Source organism: Talpa occidentalis, unplaced genomic scaffold, assembly GCF_014898055.3.
Source record: "Talpa occidentalis isolate TD23 unplaced genomic scaffold, MPIMG_talOcc4v2.1 talOcc4.2, whole genome shotgun sequence".
NCBI lineage: Eukaryota > Metazoa > Chordata > Mammalia > Eulipotyphla > Talpidae > Talpa > Talpa occidentalis.
The window spans coordinates 17,014,373-17,035,683 of record NW_023602073.1 but is presented as its reverse complement, the minus strand read 5'-3'; the positions used below and the strand labels follow the sequence as shown (position 1 = coordinate 17,035,683).

Sequence of the window (21,311 nt, the reverse complement as noted above, 5' to 3'; positions counted from 1 at the left end):
GAATGCCAACTAAAATAAACAGCTCACACAAGTAATGTTCCAGGGGTCAATCCCTCATGCCTCAGAAAAAGGTCCTGGAAGGCCTCTTGTAGCAAGTGAGCTATCCACAAACAAGGGAGCAAGGTCTCACACACGTGGCTGCCCAACAACTGTGGTTGCACCAGTCATCTCAAGGGTGTCTCTCGGAGAGAGTCTGACAATCAGGGTTCTATGCATATGGGACTGAGATGAATTCTAATTGTAAAAAAGGAAAACTGTTCTCTTTAAAAAACATGTGTTTCCATCTAAGTCATCTAATTCAAAGAGATATTAATATCATGGCTATTGCAATGTCTTACTAAACACAGTGGTTGTCATAATCATAAATGAAATAAAGTGACATGTGCATTTAAAAGAAAAAATATTTAATATGGACATTTTCAAGGTATGAATGAGGATATTAGAAAAAGTAAGAAGGTAAAAGCAAGTGTTAAAAGTCTAAAAGATAGTGAGAGTGTTTAAAGAAAGCAAAAGCAAGTGTTGAAGGTCTGACATTGAGCAAGGAAAAGAAATTTTAACAAAGTGTTAAAAGGACAAAGCAAGAAGTGAAAAGACAAAAGCAAGTTTGGGAAAACTGGGTCACTACATGCAAAAGAATGAAGCCTGAGTACCACCTCACACCAAGTACAAAAACCAACTCAAAATGGATTAAAGAACTAGACATAAGTCCTGAAACCATAAAATACATCAACAAAAAATAGGCGAAACACTACATGACATAGACCTCAGTAACATCTTTAGAAACACATCACCCAAAGCAGTGATAGTGATGGGAAAGATAAACAGCTAGTTAACAACAAGTTAAAGAGCTTCTGTATAGCAAAATAGACAATAATGGAAACAAAAAGACACCCCACAGATTGGGAGAAAATTTTTGCACACAACACTAATGATAAAGGACTGATCACAAAAATCTACAAAGAGCTGACTAGACTCAACAAAAACAAAGTAACCAACTCAGTCAAAAAATGCGCAGAAGAATTTAAAAGAAACTTCTCCAAAGAGGAATGCAAATGGCCAATAGGCATATGAAAAAACATTCAGCATCACTTGTAATCAGGGAAATGCAAATCAAAACTACAATGAGATACCACCTTACATACATATTAAAAAACTAGCAACAACAAATGTTGTCAAGGTTGTGGAGAAAAAGGAACGCTCCTGCACTGCTGGTGATCATGCAAACTGGTCTACCCACTATGAAGAGCTGTGTGGAGATTCCTCAACCTGCTAAAGATGGAGCTTCCATACGATGCGGCAATTCCACTCCTAGGTATTTACCCAAAGAACACAGAAACATTAAATCAAAAGGGCACCTGCAACCCTTTGTTTATCACAGCACTATTCACAATAGCTAAGCTATGGAAACAACCCAAATGCCCAAAAATAGATGACTGGATCAAGAAGATTTGGTATATATACACCATGGAATATTACTCAGCAATCAAAAAAGATAAACACATGCAATATGCAGCAACATGGATGGACCTGGAATGGATCATGCTCAGTGAAATAAACCGGAAAGAAGAAGAAAAATTCCGGATGGTCTCACTCATAGCAGGAATTTAGAAAACCTAAATAAGGGATCAGGAAAAACTAATTATAATAAAGTAAAAATCAAAATCAATAAGCAACTATAAATCAGAGACACACCCCAGGTGGGGGAGAAGGGAGTATGAGCAAAACAAGGGTGGTGGCAATTGTATGGGGACTATAACCAAGGTATAAATGCATACATTATATGAAAATGAAAAACAATATAAAAAATATACAAAATTAAAAACCAAAAAGAAAAAAAAAGAAAAGTAAAGAAAGCAAAAGCAAGTGTTAAAGTAAGAAAGCAAAGAAAGTGTTCAGGTTTGGGAGAGGGATCATAGGGAAAACAAATGTGTATGTGCTACAGTGACTCACTACAAAATGTAAAACGACAAGTGACTGGACATGGTCTTGAGACCTACATTGACAGGGAGGAGACTGGTCAGGCTGAGGAAAAAAAAAAAGGAAAAAATAGGGAGAAGGACAAGAGAAGGGCCCAGTATGGCAGCTGGCACTGCCATCCTCCCACCACCTCAGACTCCCGCAAGGCCACATTGTCCCAGGCATTTGGGACCTCACCATGTTCGGGGGCTGCTATCCTGCTTCTACTGCCAGCAGCCGGGACACCTCAGCCACGAGTGTCTGAAGAAGCCACCCCCATGTCGTGTCCTCAGTGCCACTGCACAGGGCACTGCAAGAGGGACTGTTCCTCTCTCTGAGAGAGACGGGGGCAGCCCAAACCACAGGCCAAGATGGGAGGGCAGGTTTGACCATCAGCCACCTCTGACTACGAAACCAGCTACAGCGGAAGACATTTCCTAAAGAAGCCCAGAGGTGAGACAAGCATCAGATGACCTAAAAGTGGCAGGCCAAAAAAAAAAAGAAACCCAAAACCTACTTGGTGAATCAGGGGCCTTGTACTCTTCCTTGTTGCATTCTACTTAGACTGGCCTAGAGATGACTAGCCTGAGCCAGGACACTTTAACACTTGCAGTGAGATAAAAGAAAACCTAAAGTTATTAAAAAATATCTGTATTACAGATGGCATCACAGGCAGGACAAGAGCCTAGTAGGCTACAATCATTCTTGGCCTCTATTGGAAACCAATTTCTGCCCTGGTTGCTATTCTTGCTGGATCCCTCACTAATTTTTGTTTATATTTTTTTGTTTGGGCCTTGCATCCTCAACACCCTCATCAGAATCATCTCCTGTCACCTCAAAGCCAGCAGACGTCTGATGGTCCTTCAGATGGAGGCTGATAGGATGCCTCCACCATCTTTCCTCCCAGGGCCCTTAGATCGCCGCCCTGCAGTGGAGCCCTGACTGCTCGACAGCGTAACCATTTTCAGCAGGAGGCGGGTACTGGTCAGATCAACGCCCTCTGTCCTAACAGCAGTGGGGGACTCCATCTGTACAAGGGGTAGGGAGCCCCAGGGCAAGTCAGGGTTAAGTAGGCAGCTTCAGGGACAGTGGGGGCAGGGACTTCAGGAGACTTAAAGAGGCTTCTGAGACAAGGACAGTAAATTCTAAGTACTAACCAACACATACACCCGAGGGGAGGTCAGAAAGTCCAGGAAGACGAAACAAAAACGGTACACTGTGCAGTGCCTGGTGACTGACTGTAGTTTCTTTCACACACACTGGAACCCTAAAAAAACTGTCTTCGAAGGCTGTACCCTGAGATCTATGCATCAAAGATATGATGGAATAAAAATTAAAAAGGGGGAAATGAAGTGGACAATGTCAGGATGACTGTGGATGAGCTGAAGTCGGGACAGAGCCTGTAGACTGAGAATTTCAGGGAACAACGGAGAAGCGCCCTCCAGGCCACACGCGCCCTGAGTCACGCATCCCCAGCTGCTGTGTTCCTTGATTTACTTAATAAATACTCTGTAACCTAGTTGCTGGGGCTCAGATTGTGGAGAGAGATCTCCTCCAGGCTGCTGGTGTGAAGCTGTCAGTGTAAATAAAGAACTTCCTTCCTCCTCTCTGAGTGCTCCTGCTCCCTCATGACAAGCTGCCAGAATAGTCACCCTTAAAGACAGGAAACTGCTGTGCTACAACATGGATAAGCCGGGGAGACACTTCAGTCAGAGAGAAAAGGACAATATTTTCATGAGCTAGTAGGATTTAAAAACAGAATATGGAATGGGGGACCAGAAGGTGACAGAAGGGACACGGGGACACTGTTTACTGCGGAGAGTTTTAGGTTGGGAAGAGCAACCCTTTGTACAGATGGAGAGTGGGGATGGGGGCTCCACAGTGTGATGTTGATGCCAGTAAGTAGAATATGTTAGATGGGGAACATGGGGAATTTTATGATTTGTTTAACACTCTCCCTATGCCCCCATCACACACACACACACACACACACACACACACACACAGAAATCTGTTCAGCTATATTGACACTATTCACATGAGTCCTTGGAGGTAGAGGAGGATCCAAAGCCATGTTCTGCTGAATCAACAGGGAGGCTGTCATAATTCTCTTTATTGTCATCAGCTTCACACTGTGGTGCTGCCATCTCCACTCTCCATCGGCACAAGTACTTCATCCTTCCCACATGAAACCCACCCACTAAACACCATCACCTTTGTTCCTCTCCCACCTGCTCTCCACCAGGCACAGGGATGTGTAAATCTCCATTTCTGAGGGAGTGTGTGAAGGGAAGGCTTTGGATGAACATCACCAAGCAAGGCTGGTAGGTGACTTCCCTGTACTTCGAGGGGAGGTCTGGGGCACAGAATGTGATCATAGTTACCAGAAATAAGCATCCCCCAGCCAGAGTCCTTTTACCATCCATGACTTTACGACCACTGGAAAGCAAACCACCCATCTGTTGGGACTCACTCTAATTGGGCAGATACAGAACTGCAGTTTCCATGGCTACACTATCAGCTCACGCAGTGTGGCCGTGACTGAGATATTGTGATCAAGGCCACCGATCAGCAAGAACTGGACAAGGAGACAGCACCTTGAACTCTGGCACTGACGTGGTTTCCCTTCATATCTGTAACAATGGAGGTTCTCCCCACTACCCAAGACCCTAAAATGAGGGACATGTGACTGTCCCTTGAGTATGAACTTTAACACCCACACACAAGGGATTAGAGCAGAGGCTGGAAGACACCCCTGAGAGAGGAGAATGACTAAATAGTCTGGAGCACTAACTGCCAACTGAGGGGTGACCTCAATCTTTCACTCAAGGCTGGGTTCTCTTCCCAGGAGAGGGGCAGCTATGGAAAGTCTCAGACACCCCCAGTGCACATGAGCTGCAGCAGCTCTGTCCTCATCGCCAGCCTCATGAGTGGCAGGAACATGAGCTCACCTGGAGGGACCCTGTTCTCACTGCTCACAAAGAATGGTTTGAGGAACATGGGGGAGACTATGTGGGGGGCAAATCAAACCTTGTATGTGATGAATGTGCCAAAGTGATATGTTTGAGGTCTTCAAGTCATGAAGTTATTTAAAATTTCAATTCTTTAATCTAAGGCATTTTTGCCATGAAACCCAGTCTAGGATGTTCTATGCAAGAAAGATCAAAATTCTGTCTCTACAGGCTGAGGCGCTGGGCATCTGAACCAATCACTATTATAAGGCTGAAAAATACAGAGAAATTCACATAGACACTAGGGACATAAAAATAAAGCATGTTCGGGCCTCCCTGGTGGCGCAGCGGTTGAGCGTTGGGTTGCGAAGCTGCCCGCGGCCTCTGCGGCGCCGGTTCGATCCCCGGCTGCTCCCCTGCCACCGGAGGAGGGTCCCACATGGCGCGCAGACCTCTCCTGCCGCCCACTGCTCCCCTCAGCAGTGTACCTCGGTCCTTCTGCCTGCTCTGCTCCCCGCTCTGGCTCTGTGAATTCTCTCACCCTCCCGCGCTTCTGACTGTACCCAGTGCATGTATAAACAAAACAAACAAACAAACAAATAAATAAAAAACATGCCTCTATTAAAAAAAAATGTTAAAAAAAAAAAAAAAATAAAGCATGTTCTTTGGCTGTCATCTATTTCTCATGGGCTGGTGAGAATAAATAATCAAGTTTATGCTTTGTCCAACCACGCCTTCCGTGTATGTTCTAGGATAGAAAAGCCTCAAATTCTTACCTGCCATTCCCTTGTTTGTTCTCTTGTGCTCAACTTCATACTCCTAGACTGGTGTAACAGTTCTCTCAGTTTTGTCACAGCTTCCTGGAGTTTTTTCTGATCAAAAGTGGGTGAAGAAGAAAATACAGTTAAGATGACAGATTGATTTTGTTCCTGAGAGGAATCCCTGCCTTCCAAGACACTAGAATGACATGAAATATCACTGAATCCTTACACGTTCAGTATAAGTGCCCCGAGGACCATGTGCAGTGATACAGGTGACCCCTAATTCCCAGGGCTCATGGCAGGATGGCTGCCATCATGTCTGCTGTAGAATCAGAGTCTGGGGAAGGGGTAACTAACCTGCCCAAGGGCTGTGACTACCGGCATCTTGAACCTCATGTGCTGACCCTCAGGTGGAGCTATATGGACCTCTACAGCCTCACCAGGAAACGCTGCACCCAGAACAAGACAGTAACCATCTAAAAGAAGCCTTTCTCCACCTCTTCTACGTGGAGAGTGGTCTGTGTCCATCAGGACTCTCATCTAGGAAGCTCCCTGGATTCACTCCCAAATGGTGGGGTCCAAACCTACAGGAAGGAACTCCAGGGAGTTTTCTTTTGCTGATTGGTTTAGTCTCACAGACTGCAGGAGAAATAAAATCTAGTGGTCTCTGTGCTTGTTTTTTGAATTTGTCACACGTCCTTGCACATTGTGGTTACTCTAACTTATACACATGTTAAGATAAAACATGCCAGTGTGTGTTTGGACAACTGTATTCTCCAGCAGGGGGCATCACAGCGAGAGTGAACATGGAGGAGACTCTCCCCATCCTATGAAAGTCCATATGGACCATAGGAATGTGTTTTGGGAACTAACATGAACTAATTTCCAAAGAATGAGATGATGAAAGTTTCATTCCGGATCACATTCTTGAGTTTCAGCCTAAACAACCTTAGATCTGGGAGTTCAGCCTCAGATCACGTGCCGTTGAAGGATCGGGGCCCTCACTCACCTTGGAGCGCAGACACAAATCTTCAGCAAGGACATGGTTGTGTCCGCTGTGCTCGGGGCACTGTGCACAGCCACTGCAGATGAGCTGCCCGGTGTCCTCACAGTACAGGCACAGCTTCTCCCCATGTTCCTCACACAGCCTCTCACCCTCTAACTCCTTGCCAGCTGCATTGATGTATTCATCTAAATGCCCGATAACTTCCTCACGCATTGATGCCCGAAGCAAACGATAGTCAGAGGCCCATCTCCCCCATCTCGGTCTCTTCCTCCCTGGTTGCACCCCTGATATCCCTGGTTGTTCCCCTGATGTCTCTTGTTGCTCTTCAATGCTGCCCTCTATGCACTGGTGGCAGAAGCTGTGCCCACAGTCGAAGCTCACAGGCTCTGTCATGGGCTGCTGGCAGATGGAGCATGTTGCTTCCTCTCTCTTCCTCTTGTTAGTTGGGGCTGAGGCCATGGATCTTCCTGTAAAGCTCCAAGTCGAGGTGAGAGGCAGAGATGAAGTAGACACAATTCTTCACACTGAAGGACATGCAGGTGACCTGGGCTTTTCTATCTCCCAAGCCTGGAAATCTAGTTGGAAAAGAAAACTTTTGAGGATTTGGAAGATGCTCGCCCTGTGGATGCCTTGTACAAACACTGATCCCCATCACATCTGACCACTAAAATAGAAGTTATTGAAAAGTGATAGTATTTAAATTTCAGCTTTTCAGCCCCATGAGCTATGTGTCACTGGCGTCATGTCAGCCCAGGGATAAGGCTCCATCACACCCAGACACACCACGTCCCCTCACAGCAGAGACTCTCCTTGGGGAGGAGCTGAGAGAGACAGAGAAGAGAGGACATGACTCACAAACGTTGCAGCCGGAGAGAGATCTCAGTGAGAGGGAGTGAGACTCTTTCCTACTGGACTGAATGTCCAGAGAATCAGTGGCCCGAACCGTTTCTCTGTGAGCAGTAGGGCCACTTAGGACGGGGGTCTGTGCGGGATTCCAGTGAGACAAAGTATATCTGACCCTACTGACCTCCACACTCCCGGGTCTCCTGCCCCAACTCACACACCCACAGGACAAAATAAACAGTTTCCCGAAGTGGATGATAATAAACTCAACAAGACAATGCAAAGCTTTTTGTCCTTCTGTCGTTTGTGGCAAGGGGAGAGAAACAGAACTGGAAACAGTGGGAAGATGAGGTGGTGCTGGGGCCGAGCTCCAGGACACCCCGGGAGACACCTGTCCCTTCTGAACCATGACTTGTCCCCAGAGCAAGGGAGGGGAATCCAGGGTTGGCACCACCAAGGCGTGGGTAGGTGGGAAGCAGTGGGGGACAGGTCTGGTTGGGACATTAGGGACTGGACCCCCTAGATTCTCACAACCCGCATCTGAGAGCCGGACAGGAGAGCAGGAACAGGAGCTAAGGGGCCTCCTCCCCCAGCCCCTGCTCAGGGAACATAGTGTGCCCCCCCTCCCTGCTGTGGGTTGTGGGGAGACAGTGGAAATGGGGAAACTTCAGCAAGCTGTTCTGTGAAGTGACAGTGCTCTGAATGAAACACTGGAATTCAACTAAATTACTTATCAGGCTCCGCCCCTCAAAGATCAGGATGACCCTCTGCCTCCACAGAGAATTTCTTCTAGAGACTTTGATCCTTGATGGGTTAATCCCCAGTCCCTTGCCCCAGGATGTATCAGCCTTCTCTCGGTGCCAAGGGGCACTGCACTCCTGCACAGAAGCTCTGTCCAATGACCCCGGGCTGGAGTGGTGGCCTCCACTCACCTTATGACCTGGATCTTCTGAGGTGGGGCCTGTGGTCTGTGAAAGAGAGAGAGAGAGACAAGGGGAAGCCATTAAAAGCAAGTTCTGACCACTTTCAGATTCCATGGCCACCCTCACTGCCTCCCATAAAACACACACACACACACACACACACACCATACAAACCCACGTTAGCAGTTTTTTTTTTAAAACGTTGGCCTAGATTTGGTCACTACCTTCACCACAAAGCACAGTCCCAAATTCACTGCAAGCCCCTCTACACTGTGATTTCTGGCAGTTACAATGAAGAAGTTAACTTGGACTGTAAAACTCAGAAATGAAAAAATATCAGGGTCAGACTCTACACATGAGGAGGAATCTAGTGGCTTTGCCTGTGTGTTGTGTCTCAGCTTGCCAACAGAAGTGGGACACAGTAGAAATGATGCCCTTCATTTGTAGTAATCGAAAAATGTGACTACATAGTGAGCAAGAATCTTCTGTCACAAAACGCAGAGATTTAAACGAACATCCAGTGGACTGTAAACTGAACATCTTTCAAATAAATGAAATTGACCAAATACGTGAGGAGACATTCCATGTCCACACACTGCGGGTTCATACTGTGAAGCTGACCATGCTTCCCTAAGCATCACACAGTTTCAGGGCACTCCCTATATATAAAAGCTGTGGTTCTTTTTTGCTGTTGTTGTTACTTTGCTGTTTTATTTTGTTTTTGTCTTTGTAACATCAGCCAAATCATCCTAAAATTCATTGAAAAATCCAGGAATCCAGGATAGTCAGAATAATCTTGACAGAGATCAACCTTGCAAGAGTCACAGGTGCAATTTCAAAGGTACATGGCTACAATGGTCAAGACTATTTAAAAGTGTTAGCATAAAGATATACATGTAGATCACTGAAATACAATAGCCTAGAAATAAACCCATACATCTTCTCACACCCCCCACCTCTGGCCTGTACCCCAGTTCTTGTATACATAAATCAATATATCTTCAAAATAAATAAAAGACTGTAGAAAAGGTAAGTCTGGCATCGGATGTAAAGGTAAATGAGTGTGACTAATAATTGATTTTATTTTTGGAAAACAAATTAAGAAGCGGAAGGCAGGCCTCCCTGGTGGCGCAAGAGTAAGTTAAGAAGCAACCTAAGAAGCTGTCCCCAGCCTGTGCAGCAAGACTTCGATCCCCAGCCAGGGAGCTACCCACCTGGTGCAGCAGACCTCTTCTGTCTCCCTGGCCACTGCCCCCAGAAGTGTATTTCAGTCAGTCTGCCTGTTTTGTTCCCCACTCTGTCTCTGGTGAATCCTCTCACCTCCCCCTCCACCTCTAGCCTGTACCCCAGTTCTTGTATGCATAAATAAACAAATGTTTAAAAATATGAAAAAAAAAAAAAAAACAACAAAAAACCAAAATGAGGTAGAAGGCACAGCAACAAAACTCTAGAAAATGAAACCGAAAGAAAATAAAACCAAGAAATGACCAGGGTATCTGTGAGCTGCACCACCCGCCCGCCCTGTGTACAGGACAGAAAGAACATGAGGAGAAATAACAGCTGGAAACATATGGAGAGAATGAGGAGGGGTGGGGGAGTTTTATTTACAAAAGTAGCTAGGGAAGGCAAGGGGGGTGAGTAGAAGGGGGAGGGGAGAGAGTTCAGGAGGGGGAGGGGAAGAGCTAGGGGGAGGGGTTGGGATACCAGAAGTGGAGGGGGCAGGAGGGAGAGCAGATGGCAGAGGGGGGAAGGGAGACAGGGGAGAGATTGGAAGGGGCCTGGGAGGGGGAGCAAGAGGGAGGGGTGGAGGAGAGACAGCAGAGGGGCAAGGGGGGAATGGGGGTATGAGGGAGGGGGAGGGGAGGGGGAGGGGAGGGAGAGCAGAAGGTAGGAGAGGGAGAGGGAGGGCAATACAGGGAGCTGGAGAGGCGAGGGGGAGGGGACAAGTGAGGGGAGGGGGAAGGAGGAAGGGGAAGGGTGAGTGGGAGAGGGAGAGGGAGAGAGGGGGAAGGCAGGAGAAGGGAGGGAGCGGGCTCTGCCCACACCTGGGCACACACTCTCCCTCCCGCCCACCTGTACCTGGCACCTGCAGAAGCAGCATCTCCCGGGCTGGAGACCACAGTCCTCCAGAGCTCAGGGCCACCCGGAAGTCCCCGCAGGGCCTGCTGGGAGCGGTGACTCAGGCCGGAAGGGGGGGGGCTGGGGGGGACATAGAGGGGAGGTGCAGGGGAGGAAGAGATTTGTGGTCCAACTGCACCCCGCTTGAGGGGGAACCACATCTCCACTTCCTGGCGCTGCCGGCCCCGCCCCGTGTCTGGAGACTCCCCTGAAAGACACCCGTGACCCTCCAGGGCCTGATCAGGCCCTCCCAGGGCAGGGCTGTGCTGGAGGCCGGGGGCTTCCCGAGTTCACCTTCTCCTCCTCGTTCTCAAACCATCTGAGGGAGCAGGGAAATGTTGACTTTATCATGCTACTTTTTCATCTTCCACCAGCATCACCACAGTCACTGCAGAGGAAGCTGCAGGGGAGGGAGGGTTCTCTGGCTCAGCACCAGCCTGGCCTGCCCCCTCCACCTCCTCTGCTCCCCAGGCAGACCCTCTCCCACCCCAGCAAGGACACCCTCATTACCTGCTCTTCACTCCCTCCAGTCAGACTAGCTGTGTTCCTTTTCCAGACCCACTTCTGGGGGCTGCAACTTGGGGGGTGCGTGGGGCGGGGTCAGCACTGGGGCGGGGCTCCCAGAGGGCGGGGGGGGGGGGGGGGGGCAGGGGGAGGAGGGTCCACAGGAAAGAGCCCCCAGTAGGCGCTCCCTGGAGCTTTCCTTGACCATAGATGCTGGCAGTGCCCTCTGCGAGTTGTGGGGACTGGAAAGCGCAGCCCCCCCTGATTAAGCAGCCCCCGCCTCTGTGCTCTTGTTTCTCATCTGCCGGCGTCTCCTCAACAACTGACCATCAGTGAGAGAATCACCCGAGAGCATGGTGGGTTGTTCTCAGACAAGAGCCAGTCATGACAAGCGTCTTTATCAGAGATCAACTTGCCCCACGGCCTTTCATCACTTTAGTTTCCAGGACGATGTCGCTGACAATGCCAGGGACAGGCTGTCACTGAAATTCCTGCATCCTCACAGGCAACACCCTTGTCAGCTCATGGGCTGTGCAGAGCTGGATTTCATCCTCTGCCACGGTTTCCTGTAGATGGAAGTGGGCACTGAGGTCAAAGACAGCCCCAGGCGCTGCCCTGCCACCATCCTGCTCACCTGTGGCTCAGGAATGTCCCCACCTCTAGGCCCAGGTAAAAGGCACTATCCTGGGTGTTAGCTTGAATGTCTGCAGCACCCACAACATGTACACAGGAGGTGCTCTGTTGTGGGTGTGTGTGCTCAAATCTTTCACCTTACTCCCTGGGAGGTTCACATGGACCTGTGTAAGGAGAAAGAAGTGACCATGGGCACCACTTCTGGGAAAAGAGACCCTCCGTGTCCCTGTGGAAGCTCCACTACATGACAGTCCTCTGCCTGGGGCCTCTTCACAGCCTTTTGAATATGTGAGGCCCAGGCTGAGGGTCACTGTGTTATCAGGCAGCTTCCCAGGTGACTGGATACACAGAAAGGGACAAGGACTTCTAATCTGGGCTAAGTCCAACCCAGGAAGGAATCCTTTCCTCTGTCTGTTCTAACTAAAGTTCCCTCTTTTCTGGAGAAATGGATCCCAAAGAAGGGAGAAAATTCCCCGGGAATCCACAAAGATGAAATGATGGTGCCCAAGGATCCCTCATTAGCAGGTCACACATGTGAAAGTGCTTTGCATCTTTATATGCATTAACACCCCCAAAACCCTTTTCTGTGCTCTATGCCTCAGGGTTTGTGCCTCAGCACTTCTCACAACCACCTGGGAGTAGAGCCCCAGTATCATATGGAAGAAACCAAGGCATGGATGGATGGTGTCACTTGTCCAGTTTTTTTTTTTTTTAAAGGTTTGTTTATTTTGGATACAAGATCTGGAGTAGAGGCCAGAGGTGTGAGGGGTGAGAGGATTCACCAGAGACAGAGTGGGGAGCAGAACAGGCAGATTGACTGAAATAGACTGCTGAGGGGAGCAGCGGGAGAGTGAAGACAGGTCTGCTGCACCATATGGGTAGCTTCTGGGCTGGGGATCGAACTCATGCTGCAGAGGCTGCAGATAGTTTCATAGGTTGTGTCTTAACCCTTTGGGCCACCATGGAGGCCCCACTTGTCCAGTTTTAAAGAAAATCAAAGCAGACATAAACCAGGCTCTGCATTGGAAGATGGAAAAACTTATTTTTATCTCCATCTAATATCTTCATCAGACCCAGCATGTCTATCTCACTAAAACCAGCGCTCAGGAGTGGTAGCTGCCGCGGACCAGCACAGCGATGGACGATGAGACCGTCTCAGGGTTGAGAGATTGCGCAGGGTGGTCAGGGATTCGATGAATAAATGACACACAGACACACTTCAAGAGAGTGAAAATCTGAGTGCGTCTTTATTAAGTTAGTGGTCAGTATATATGTTTTTCTAAAAGCATCAAAGAGATCAGTTTGCTCATAAATTTAGCTTAATTGACAGGGCAGTGATTTATGTCCGAAGTTACATCTAGCCTCATTCCTAATTGGATAGGCTATAAATTCTTTTTACTATTCTATATAATTATTTTCTAGTTGCACTAACTATCATAATTAATTGTCATGGGTGAATTTATTTTATAATGCAGTTAATATCAAAGGTACTAAAGTTAAGCACATAATAGAAAGATTATTAAACTAACAATTCTATTATAACACAGTGTTTAGTAATGTTTCATTTGCATTAGCCTAATTATTAAATTAGGTATGTTTTTTAATTAGCAATCAATGACCAGAAAAAGGAAAGTTTTTTAGAGAGACAGTTGTAGCAGAATAAAGTTTATGGGCCTTGAGAAAGCGAGATAAGGTTCCAAGTGGTCAGCATTTCTTTTAATCATCTTTGTGGCAGCTTCTGGTGGTCATTATTTCTTGACAGGCATTCGGCTTCTCTGCATCTTAAGGAGTTTGCTGTTCTCCCCCTGCGCGCATGGTTCCTTGCCCACGCCGGACCTCAGGGACCATGGTAACAGCCATTAGCCCTGAGGGTCACTGCAGGGGGAGGTGCAGCAGGTAGCATCATGTAAAAACAACCAGCCCCACACATTCCCACCATCTCTGAGAGTTCAGGGCTGGAAGAACAGAGAAGTAGGAGAAGGAAGGCTGAAATACAAGGTCTGCAGGACGGAGCAGTCTGAAAACTGAAGTCCCTGCCTGTGAACAGGAATGGGTCATTATAAAGAGAGGGATGAATTAATCAAAATTTACCAGGACTGACATGCACCTGCTAGAATGAGTAGAAAAGGACTTTTAGGCAATTTTATAACTGCATTCCATGTTTATAAGTCACACACACACCTAAGAGGAATTTTTTTCACAGATTTTATTCATTTTTTTGAGTAGAAGAACTGGGGTATAGGCAAAAGGTGTTGGGGGGGTGAGAGGTTTCACCAGAGACACAGTGGGGAGCAGAAGAAGCAGGTTACTGAGGGGAGCACCAGGCAAGACAGGAGAGGTCTGCTGCGGCATGTGCGCCCTAGGGATAGAACTCAAAATATCAAGAGGGAACATCACTGTCATAGTGCTAAGACTTAACCCTTAGGCCACCAAGGAGGTGCTAAGAGGATTTTAAAAGACCCAAAGTCAACTTCTACGAAAGGAAACCATGGCATATGACAGAAAGTTACACGATGGGATCAGTGACTGATTAGACACTGCAAAAGAAACAATGAGGAACTGGAAGGCACAGGACAAAAAAAATATAGAAAATGAAACCCAGACACAGAAAGAGAACACAACAATGATCAGTGTCAGAGAGCCGTGCCCCTGGCCTTGGGGATGCAGAGGAAGCTTGGGCAAGGAGCAGAAAGGATGTTTGAAGAAATAACAGCTGAACATGTTTAAATTGGGTGGAAACTCGAAACCTACTAATCCCTGCATATCAGTGAATTCATGTCAGAGCATGGCTGCACTGAGGGGGTGCGGCTCATTCTTCCTTCAGTTTCATTGTCCCCTATTACTTTTGAGAACAGTCTGATCCAATATAGTGACATGTTAATTTTTCCATCTAAGAGCGTATCTGCAGGTTTGCAAGACATGAGCGTTTGCAGTTCCCATTAGAAATCTGTCAGAGGAGAGCCAGTGACTGCAGACCAAGGCCACAGGTGGGAAGGGTAGGGGGTTCTCTGGCACAGCATCAGCCTGGCCCCCAGTTGGGAGACTTCCTGCCCTCTACCACTCCCCACAGCACCATGGGGGTCACTCACCTCTCTTCTCTCCCATGTAGTCACACCTGCAGTCCCCATTGATCACCTGCAGTTTCCTTTAGAGTCAGCCATTTTCTCAGAGCTTTCATTTTACAAAGGAGCAGAAAAGCCTCCCTGGAGACACTCAGGACATCCTCGGGGAACTACCTCCAGCCCCTCTAGGTGAGGGCGGTGAGTGGCTTGCCAGGTGCAGGGACGCTGGGTCTGTGCAAGGGAGCTGGCCTGTCACAGGCACCAGAACACAAGGACAGACACCCTGGGTGTCTGGAGGCTGTAGGGGGCATTTGGAAGGACATTTAATATATTGTGTACATTCCCTTCCTAGAGTAAAAGCACCAAACTTTGCAGGTAGATCAATATCACCTCTTCCCAGCACCAAGCCTTTCCAAAGCCAATCACTTTTCAACTCCTGTTGCCATTATTGAATTGGACTCTGCACCTTTATGCAAGCAGCATGTGTTAGTTGTCAACGTTTTCTTCCCCTTCTTGAGTCAGTTACGTCAATCTTTTCAGAAGCACTTTACCATGGGTTTCAATTTAATTTGCAGTTTGTTCTTCAGGTTACTCTCAAAATTGTAATTTCTAGTATATGCTCTTGTATGCTTCTGGTTTTCCCTGTGCAGTCCTTGTTTAAAAAATCTGTGGGTAGCCAGGGATTTACCTATAATGAGAGAGTTCTCCCGTAAAAGACCAATAGGGCCTGTTTTTCTTTCTATAATTTGCCTGCAACAAATAATTCTAATTTTCCCTTTACTGTATTTTTTGGTATGGTTTTAAAGAATGGTTTCTTTTCCTTGTCTGAATGATTTCTTTACCATAAATTTATTTTGTTGTTCAGAATCTAAATGTTGATGGGAACATAATTTCCCCTGCAGACAGTAATTTGCATTGGCCTGCCCAGAGGAGGGAGCCACCCCTGGCTGGGGAGGCCACATTTGGCTGAGACAGGACCCAGGACACCAGGAGGGGAAGGAGACTCAGAGAGTTTCTAGAGCTGGGAGGTGGGGCCTCTCAGCTGTGTCCATTTGACCTCCAAGACACCCAAACGGGTGGGGAAAAAGCCCCCACCTGTGGTGTCAGCCATGAAGTGTATGTGGTTGTGGGAGCGCAAAGGAGAAAGTGGGGACTTTTCCCCAACACAGGTGCCTCCTGCACGGACACGAGCCCTTAGAGGAAAAGCTCTATGGGTTGGTTATAGCTTTAGCTGAGAGGGAATTTTCAGTAAAGAATGTAATTCTTTATTTATACACTGACAAGACAAATGACTTTCTTTGTAGATGGGGCATTACGGGAAGGTGCCTCTGTGGGGAGGACGGCAGACAAGGCTCAGGGTCAGCAGGTGTGTTCTGTGGCTGCCCCTGGTGTGGTCTCTGGGCTGAGGAGGGTCAGGAGGTGTCTGGTGATAACTTCTGTCCTTCTGGTAAGAAGAGATGATGACATCATACAAATGTATTTCCACAATTCAGCAGCAGGAAGAGAGCAGAGAACGTTTCTTTATCTGACTTTTCTCAATAGGCTTCATTCAGCCCAGCGATTATTCTGTGTCGAAAATGCATATTGGAGGGGTCCGTTCTGCAATCCGTCACTTCCAAGTCACAAGCTGACCCTAGGAACATGGCTGGAGACCTTCTAATGCTGGGGATGCAGGTGATAGCAGCATCGATGCAATGTCTGGTGACTGCACCTGACATCTGGGGTAGAAGGTGGGCTCTGTGTGTGTGTGTGTGTGTGTTTACTTAATTACTTATTTTTCAAATTTATATGTTACATCATTGTTCATTTTTAAACAATATTTGCTTCCCCCACTCCCTTAGGTGTAGTCCCATAGAATTTCCTTCACCAATGTACCCGTGCACCATCACTTCAGTCCCCTGTGCTCCTATCTCCCTCCCTCTAATACCTCTTCCTCCTCCTCCCCTGCAGGATGTCTCTGGTTTATAATTGTCTGTTTCTGTTTACATGTTGTGTTATCATTTTTTTTACAGATTTTTTTCTTTGACTTCACTACCCCTTTCCTGGACTGATGATTCAGAAGACTTCAATATCAAAAACCATTATAGTAACATTTGGCAACTCAGTTTTTATTCTGTCATCACTGATGCTGTGTGATCAGGCTGACTACACCACTGTGCTGCTGTCCTTTGCCAAATCAGGTCAGGAAATTTAGGTGTGACAAAGGCCTATATGATCATATCTTTATCATTAAAAGACTGTGAAAAATGCCACAGATGTATGTTTGAGGTTTTCTAATAATTCAAGATAACTGGCACTAGCAAAGTCTGGCATAGAGCGACTACTTTTCTCATACTGAGACCTCAACAAACTTCATTATTTATCCATAATCTCCCCCTCATCAAGACCCTCAAGCTAAACTCTGTAAATCTCTTCCACGTCACTCCATTGTTGCCCAATAGACTTGCTTAGTCTGGTTGTTGTCTGCACTTGGGAGTTACCCAGGACTACAGTTCAGATTAACCATCTACATGGCAGTAGTTAAAAGAATCACCACCACAGGCTTATCCTGTTTTTTTTGTGGTTGATGGAGGCAGTTACCACTTCACCTCCTCCCATGCATCTTTTTTTTTTTTTTTTCAAGAGTTATTTATTTATTTGTATGAGCACTGGGTATAGTCAGAAGCAAGGGAGGGTGAGAGAATTCACCAGAACCACTACAGGGAGCAGAGCAGGCAGACTGACGAAGTACACTGCTGAGGGAGCAGCGGGCAGCAGGAGAGGTCTGCGTGCCATGTGGACCCTCGCCAGTGACTGGGGATCGAATGCGCACTGCAGAGACTGTGGGCAGCTTTGCAGCCCAGCACTCAACTGCTGTGCCACCGGGGAGGCCCCCAACCCCACATCTTTTATTTATTTCCATTACATAAATATAACATCTTCTTTATTTTTTTGACATTTTATTTATTTTTATTTTTTTTAAATAATAAATTTTATTTTTATATTCCCCATACAATTGCAACCCCCCCTTTCTGATCCCAATCCCTCCCCTCCCGCCCCCCCCACCCCCCAAAAGTGTCTGTTTCATATTTTTTTGTTGATTCTGATTTTCACTTTCTTATAGTTATTCATTTTCCTGGTCCCTTATTTAAGTTTGCTAGATTCCTGCTATGAGTGAGACCATCCGGTATTTTCCTTTTTCTTTTTGGCTTATTTTGCTGAGCATGATCCCTTCCAGCGCCATCCATGTTGCTGCAAATTGCATGTGCTTATCTTTTTTGATTGCTGAGTAATATTCCATTGTGTATATGTACCACATCTTCTTGATCCAGTCATCTATTTTGGGCATTTGGGTTGTTTCCAAAGCTTAGCTATTGTAAACAGTGCTGCTATAAACATAGGCCAACCCCACAACTTTTAATGGCATCAAACACCATGGGAACACTTAGCCCTCCAGGCCGCTGGCTACCCTGTTGTTCAGAGAAGGACCCTTGGAAATGAGGCCTCTGACCCCACTGAAGAGGGACGGAGAGGACGACGTGTGATCATGGCTTGTATCTTGCTCCCCCCAGCACAGGCTTATTTTCTACAGCATTTTGAGTCTTCACACCCATTTGTCCATGCAGATTTATTTTTTTATTTTTTAAAGATTTATTTATTAATACAAGAGCTGGGGTACAGACGAGAAGCACGGGAGGGTGAGAGAATTCACCAGAGACAGAGCAGGGAGCAGAAAAGGCAGAAAGTTGAAAACACAGCTGAGGGGAGCAGTGGGCGAGTCAGGAGAGGTCTGCTGCGCCATGTGGGTATCTCCCTGGCTGGCCATGAATCAAACCCGCGCTGCAGCGGGTGCGGACAGCTTCACAGTGCTGCGCTCAATCCGCTGTGCCACCTGGAGGCCCTCCATGCAGATTCATTATTGATTAGTCGCTGACAGCTCAGCACTGTCCCAGGTAGAGGGAAATCAAGGAAAGAGAGCAAATGAAATTTCTGCCCTCAAGCGGGTCAATTATATTCACAATGAGGGGTAAGGCAAGGTTCAACAAAGAGAAACCAAAGATTTTACTCTTTTCCTGATGTTTCTGGTGGAGGCAGGAATAAAGAAGAATGACTAACCCTGTAAAAGGCTTGGAGAATATCATGGAAGGAGGCCTATGCAAAAGTTTCGATGTGGGCCCCAGATGTCATGTCCAGCCTCACAGTCCAGAAAGATCCCAATCTGGCATGGCTCTCGAGCAAGAAGAGAGGGTGCAGGACCAGTCAGGTGAATGTGGTCATTGTTTGTTTCTTGATGGCCCAGAAAGCAGACTGAGGCTCAGCATCCCCTCTATGTCCCTGGGCACATCCTCTAGACAAACTCCCAAATCACACTTGGCTCCTTCTCCCATGTCCACTGCAAAATAATGTCTCTTTGAGGTGAAGCCCTCACAGCCCAGGACACAGGTTCACATGCTAAGCCTCCCAGAAGTGTGAAGCTTCTTGAAGGGTGTGTCCGTAAGTCTCTTCTGTCCAGTTCTCAGAGAGAGTTAGGTTATCATGAGCTGTGTCTTCATCCAGAGGCACACTGACTGCAAAAGTGAACAAACATAAACCAACAATGACATGTTTATCAGCTAACAATAGTTCACCTTAAATAAAACCAGTGTATGTTTAATGTAAGCTATCAGCTTCTTGAGCCTCATATGCTGATGCTCAGGCGTAACTACAGGGATCTCTACAGCCTCACCAGGAAACGCTGCACACAGAACAAGACAGTAACTATCTAAATGAAGCCTTTCTCCACCTCCTAAATATGTAGAAAGTTGTCTGTGTCCACCAGGACTCTCTTCCAGAAAGCTCCCAGGATCCACTCCCAAATTAGTGGGGCACAAACCCACCACCCACATCAAGGTCACCAGGCAGCCTTCTTTTGCTGACTGCTTTGCACTAGCACACTGCAGGAAAAATTAATCTGGTGGTCTCTGTGCCAGTTTTGGGAATCTGTCACATGACCTTGCACATCGTGGTTTCTCTAATTTTACACACATGTGGACTTAAAATAGGCTGGCACATGATGGGACAACTGTATTTACAGCAGGGGCCATCACAGCAAGGGTGAATAGGGATGAGATTCTCCCTGAAAGTGTATATGGACCATGGGATTGTATTTTAGGGAAACAATATGATCTAATTTTTAGAAGAACGAGAGGATGAAACTTTTATTTCCGGGTCACAATCTTGGGTATCAACCTAAATAACCATAGATGTGAGCGTTGACCTGAGAGCAGGTGCTGCTACAGGAGTCTGGGACGCTCACTCACCTCAGAGCCCGGACACACATCTTTGGCAAGGACATGGTTGTGTCCACTGTGCTGGGGGGACTGTGCACAGCTCCTGCCGATGGGCTGCCAATGTCCTCACACAACAGGGGAGCTGCTCACACAGCTTCTCACCCTCTACCTCCCTGGGGCTCCCCTCTCAGCATCTAATGGGGTTTCCATTTCAAGCTGGAGCTTCCATATGATTTGCTACCTCACACCAAGTATAGTTGAAGGGCGGCCTCCTCCACCATAGTCACCTCCTCCTTGGTCTCCCCGTTGTCCTGGTTCCTACCCCTGTTTTCCTGATTCCTCCTCTGACGTCCCTGATTCCTCTTCTGATGCCCCTGATTCCTCCTCTGACGTCCATAAATCCTCGTCTGACGTCCATGATTCCTCCTCCGACGTCCACGAATCCTCGTCTGACATCCCTGGTTGTTCCCTGAAATGCTCCAAATCATGGTTAGAGGCAGAGAAGAAAGAGATACAATACTTCACAGTGAAGGACAGGCAGGTGACCTGGGCCTTTGTGCCTCCACAAATACTGTTTAATTGATTACACTTATTGGAAACAATTATGTAGAAGAAATTTAATAATGAGGGTTTTTAAAAGTAAGAATTTTTTAGGGGCGACACAAGCTCATTTCAGAAATACACTGAATCATAATGTAATGTGTGTGAAAGATAACAGTGAATAATCAGTGATAATCAGCTCAGTGAAATCTGAATAGAGTTACATCAGTTCCACTTTTCACATCCATGTGTCTTTGTTGGATCAACTCAGAGATACTCTATTTTTAAAATGGTGGTGGTATTCACATATGGGACAGGGAAGAGGAATCACTGACAGGTTCATAATCCCTTATCTGAAACCCTTGGGGCCAAATATAAAATTCACAATATTTTTGAGATTATAATGCATAATGCACAGAACCTCTAAATTATGTGCCCACCCACACTAGGGTCTGCCAGAGCCATGAATCGATACATCAATAGTCCTGCACCAAGTAGGATTAATAAGATGTTAAGTGGAGTCAGATGAGTGCAATTCAGGGGGAACCACAATGGAGGAGGACTCCAGGGTGTTTGCATGATCCCTGCCTCTTCATTTTCCCAGCCTTGTAAAACTCCTCCATTTGGGCATGGGCTAAGCTGTATACTTGCCTCTGAGCAATGGCAAAAAAGATGGATGTACCACTATGGTCGTATTCCCTTACCTAGGACCTCAAGTAACAGTTGACTTAAAGACTATCTCCTCAGCTCAGCTCACTTTAAGAA

General features: G+C 46.9%; 1 long non-coding RNA gene across 2 annotated transcripts; it reads right to left on the bottom strand.

The window, feature by feature from the left end:
- Window positions 1-5,587: 5,587 nt before the first annotated feature.
- On the bottom strand, window positions 5,588-10,589 carry LOC129146318 (uncharacterized). 2 transcript variants are annotated; one of them, XR_008552881.1, is made up of 4 exons: window positions 10,520-10,589; window positions 8,450-8,485; window positions 6,678-7,249; window positions 5,588-5,779 (listed from the first exon to the last, which is right to left on the bottom strand). It is a non-coding gene; the product is annotated as an uncharacterized LOC129146318 (long non-coding RNA). The 2 variants fall into 2 exon arrangements; XR_008552882.1 differs by having other exon boundaries at window positions 10,527-10,589.
- Between the last annotated feature and the right edge of the window lie 10,722 nt (window positions 10,590-21,311).